Source organism: Herpailurus yagouaroundi, unplaced genomic scaffold (assembly GCF_014898765.1).
Source record: "Herpailurus yagouaroundi ecotype Mexico unplaced genomic scaffold, PumYag 166, whole genome shotgun sequence".
NCBI classification, from domain to species: domain Eukaryota; kingdom Metazoa; phylum Chordata; class Mammalia; order Carnivora; family Felidae; genus Herpailurus; species Herpailurus yagouaroundi.
In genome coordinates, this window is record NW_024412407.1 from 37817646 (window position 1) to 37823097 (window position 5452).

General features: G+C 39.6%; 1 long non-coding RNA gene across 1 annotated transcript; it reads left to right on the forward strand.

The window, feature by feature from the left end:
• The first annotated feature begins 519 nt into the window (after window positions 1–519).
• LOC121039098 (uncharacterized) lies at window positions 520–3351 on the forward strand. Its single transcript, XR_005794623.1, has 3 exons — window positions 520–848; window positions 2215–2365; window positions 3272–3351. It is a non-coding gene; the product is annotated as an uncharacterized LOC121039098 (long non-coding RNA).
• Window positions 3352–5452: the final 2101 nt, after the last annotated feature.

Here is a 5452-nt window from a genome sequence, read left to right on the forward strand (position 1 = left end):
GGGAAATGGACATATAGAGGAGTGAAGGAAAAAGGAACGTGATAATAAACAGAAAAAATATGAAAAGTTTACATGGAACTAATTTTGAAAAAAAGATTAATCTTACTACTTAGTATAAAGATGCTATCTCCCATAAGGGAAAATCAGAGGCAGAAAGCAGCACTCTTAGGTAAAGTTCTTCACTGAAAACCAAAACAAAATAAGGCCACCTGGATGCTCCGTCAGTTAAGCATCAGCGTTTGGCTCAGGTTCACACGGTTGGTGAGTTCAAGCCCCGCATCGGGCTCTGTGCTGACAGCTCGGAGCCTGGAGCCTGCTTCGGATTCTGTGTCTCCCTCTCTCTCTCTGCCCCTCCCCGACTGGGGCTCTGTCTCTCTCCTTCTCCCTCCAAAATAACCAAACATTAAAAACAAAACAAAAAAGGCCTAAGAGACCGATTCCAAAAAAAAAAAAAATCAATGGCAAAATGTGACCAGGAGGGTTCAAGAAATGCTCTAGCAAGTTAGGTTGTGGCCGTAGTTCACTCCTTGTACCCATACAGCTTTGTAATTCCTCTTAAGGGTAGTGAAGTGCACTTCCCCATTCCTTGCCTTTGAGGTCAACCAGGAGATAACCTTCAGCCAATGAGATGTTAATAGTGACTTGAAATATGCGGAATTGATGAGCTTACCCTCTTGTACCTCTGACATCTCTGTCCGAAGGGCTTCTGGAGCAGTGGCTGACTTTTCCCCTGGACCCCGGGGTAGCCAAGAGACCAGCACACCAGACTCACGGCTTGAGGCAGGGTCACAGCCGCAATCAGCCTTGACCGAACAACCCAGACAACTCGGCCAACGCAGCACAGACTAGTGAGTGAGCCAGGGTTTGGGACGTGCTTTGTAAAATAGCCTGAATACGGCAAGAGCTAACCGGTACGCAGGGAAAATGTATGCTTTTTAAGTAGCATGTAGAGTATTGGGATAATCTTTGCTTTGGGTAAAGGCTTGAAAAAATAACCTAGCCATAGATTTCCCTATTCCCTCACTCTCTCTCTCTGTCTCTCTCTCTCTCTAACACATAGCCATGGCTCCTGAAATAAACGTTTTATTTGGGGATATGAATTAATAATCATATATTAAAAACATCAATATGCAAAATTAGAGAGAACTCTATAGCTTATAATCCAGCTTTAAAAACTGTCAACCCATTACTTTCCGTTTGTCTCCCAAGGAGGAGACTTCGAAATGCTGTTGTTGGGGCGCCTGGGTGGCTCAGTCAGTTGAGCGTCTGACTTCGGCTCAGGTCATGATCTCACAGCTCGTGGGTTGGGTTCGAGCCCCGCGTCGGGCTCTGCGCTGACCGCTCGGAGCCTGGAGCCTGCTTCGGATTCTGGGTCTCCCTCTCTCTCTGCCCCTAACCCACTTGCATTCTGTCTCTGTCTCTCTCAAAAATAAATAAACTTAAAAAAAAAAAAATGAAATGCTGCTGCGGAACAGGAGGTCTGCTTTCTACATCTGGAAATAGAAGTTCAGCATATGAGAATGCTCACGGAAAGGACCAGAACAGACAGAAGCAGTACAGTAGAGCAGAGTCGTTCAGTGATCAGAGCCAATGAATATATAAGTTTGGCCACATACTGGCTATATGACTTTAAGAACCCTTTTTACCTCTCTGTTACTTTCAGGAGGTCATTTCCTCTGTAAAGTAATGATAATAATAAGCTCCCGTTTCATTTCATTGTGAGTATAAATTAAGTCCTAAAACTGAAAAGCTCAGAACCAGGGCTACCATAGAGTGAGCACACAATACACCTGAGGTATGATTGTTTCTATTATTATTATTAAAGTGATGCAATGTTCTTTTCACTGCAGTGTAAATTGGTATTTCACGCTGGACTTCTTTAGGATTGCTCTGTGGCTTGGATCCATCATGGTCAGAATTAACTAAAAATTTTGGTAGGTCAAGGTGACGGTGTGAAAATTCTGTCGGCCTCATAAACTACTGGACCTCGCTTCCTTTCCACTGAACCCCACAGTCAAAAGAATCATTTCAGAGGCCCCCACTACCTCCAGTGGTTCCTCAAACCACAGGGAAGCGGAATGATTTCCGGATGGCAATGTAGCAAAAGGACAGGAGTCGCATGATTGCTCAGACTTCCGAGGCAGTTTGTCATAATTTTGATATTGATGTGGAATTCTCATTTTAGTTTGCCTTAACTTTACTTTCTCATTTTAGCTTGTCTTCATACTGCTGACACTAAATCCAACCGGCGAGCGGAGATCTGGAATCCTGTGCATTCCCTACGACCAATCTGTATCCTTGCTTTGCTGAAAAAGAGACATGGACGATGGACTATCGCTGGGGAATTCAGACTTCCAGTCTAAGGGTAAGAAACGCATGCGTGACAGGCTCTAGGTGCTATGTGTGCAGTAAACAAATTTACATTTGGTGGGCATCTGCTATCGATTCTGAGTCCTAACTCTCCTCAGAGAGTTGGTATCTCCCTGCTCATTTCTTCTAGCCGTGGCATATTATTTTCAGCTACCGATCCAAAGTATCTTTTTTTTTTTTTTCAACGTTTATTTATTTTGGGGACAGAGAGAGACAGAGCATGAACGGGGGAGGGCCAGAGAGAGAGGGAGACACAGAATGGGAAACAGGCTCCAGGCTCTGAGCCATCAGCCCAGAGCCCGACGCGGGGCTCGAACTCACGGACCGCGAGATCGTGACCTGGCTGAAGTCGGACGCTTAACCGACTCCGCCACCCAGGCGCCCCTCGATCCAAAGTATCTTATAACCAGATCCACACTGTGTGGATAAAACATAACGAATTTCTGTACTATTTTTAACAGCATCATTAGATAAAATTGACATACATTGAAATGCTTAGAAACAGCTTGCCAATTTCCACCCCCCTCCCAAAAAAAAAAAAAAAATGCGGCTGAGAATTTTGTTTGGGATTGTGATAAAGCTATACATTCATTTGAGTGAAACTGACAACTTCACAAAGTGAAGTCCTCTGACTCATGAAAACAGTATCTTTCTCCATTTATTCATGTCTGTAATTTATTTCAGCAATGTTTTGTCGTCTTCAGTGTACAAGTTTTGCATGTCTCTTGTCAGATTTATCCATAAGTATTCAATATTTTATGCAGTACTGTAAATGGTATATTTTAATTTTCCATTGATCACTGAGAGCAGATAAATATGATCACTTTGCATATACAGATCTTGTTCTTCTACCATTCCAAACTCGAGTTAGTAATGAAAAACTGATTGATTTTTTTAATAGGAGACATTATCACTTTCAACCTTACCAACACACCACAAGGACCCTCAAAAAGGAATAAAGAGAGACTTTGTATCTGTAAAGTTGTCACCATTGTCATGTTCTTTCTGATGATTTTGATAACTACCCTGGCCACAATTTTAGCAGGTGAGTTGCCCACTTCCCAAATACGCTCATGTTAACTCTACTATAAAATATTTCACCATATGTGTGCTTTAAGGGTAATTCTTGAACATCTTTTTGCATGGAATGGACATATGTTTCTTCTATAAAATGAGGATAATAGCTGTATTTCATATTGTGAGGATAACAGTAACGCATATGAAACTTTCTTCTAAACCAGTGTGACTTATAGTCCTTACAAGGTAAGGGTCTCATGGTAAAATAGTACATCTCCATACTGCATCCTTCATCAAAAAAGTCTCATTGTGAAGAAATATAAAAAGAACTGCACAGTATATTTGTAGCATAGTTAACAATGAATCACCAGGTCCTTATCTCCCTGTGGACTGGTAGCAATTTATGGAATATTATCTAGTTGGGGACTACCTTGCCCTAAACCATATACTTTTACATATATATTAGTATTTTTTTCCTAAACTGCTTCTAGTTAATGACTATGTTGATAAGAGTGGAAGTTGAGTTTAAGGTGCAAAACATTCGATCTGTGTCTGGTTGTGCAGCTTCCAATGATGGGGTCACATTATCAAGCTCCAATTAAAATTCACAACTATACATATGGGCTACAGAGAATTGGACAAGAAGAAATTGTTACTATCCTAATGACCATATTTTGTACACAAAATATCAATTACTCTGAGATTCTAAAAGGAAGTTTAGAATGGTATATCGCCCTCTCATGATAGTAAACTATGTACATATTTTCTGAAAATAACTTGAAACAATTTTAATGAGATGTTTCAAAATATATGCATAAGTATATATGCATTTGGTGGGCATATATAACTGTGTATATGATTTACACATGAATATACGTATTATACATGTATATATGTACATATATACGCGTATATATTTCTATACACATGTATATGTATATGTATACACATGTATATGATTTACACACGAATATATGTATTATACACGTATATATGTACATATATACGTGTATATATTTCTGTACATGTATAGAAATATATATACATGTGAATACCCTGTATGTAGATAAATAGATAATTAGATAAGGAGATGGAGAAAGAAATCATTATACAAACTCGGCATTAGGCTGTGTGTTGACAACAAAGACAGATACGATTCCTGCCTTCATGGAACTTACTCCACAAAGCAAAGTCATGAGTCAAATAATAAGAATGATGAGTTCCATGAGAAGGACATAAGTAATGAAGTCCAGGTGAGTAAACAGCTTTGCCAAAAAGACTATGACATCATATTAGGTGAATGGGCTTAAATATTTACAGTAAAAATCTTAGCACCAAACTATTCCTCTTTGAGGCATGGTCTAAAGTTATAATTTATACCTAACTGCAAACTAAGGAGACTGTTCCTCAAATAAAAGCATAAATGATATCTATTGGTCAAGTTAAGGAAATAAACATTATTGATATTATTGCTCAGCTTAAATTACACTGTAATTACAGTCATATGACTTCTCTGGACAAAATAATAAAAATAATTAAGAGGAAAGAGAAGGAGGAGGAGAGAAGTTGGAGGGAGAGGAGGAGAAGGAGAAAGATTTTGGATAAAACAAAATATATATTTGTAAAGCATTTTATGCTTTATAAAACATTTTAATACACAACATTTTATTTGCATTTTCTAGTGACCCAGAGCAGTAGTAAAGTATTAGTGTTCTTATTTTCTTTTGCTATACACAAGGACTTTGAATGTCAGAGATAGCAGCTGTTTAAAGACCGTTGAGTAGACCCAAGTTACAACCTGAATCCAAGTCCTCTGCATTTTATTCATCATTCTTACAATATCTACAATGCTGTCTCTCTCTTTTTTGTTATTTTTTTTTTAATCTTTATTTTTACTTTTGAGAGGGAGAGAGACACAGAGGGTGAGCAGGGGAGGGGGCAGAGAGAGAGAGAGGGAGACACAGAATCCGAAACAGGCTCCAGGTTCTGAGCTGTCAGCACAGGGCCCGACGCGGGGCTCGAACTCGTGGACCGTGAGATCATGACCTGAGCCGAAGTCAGACGC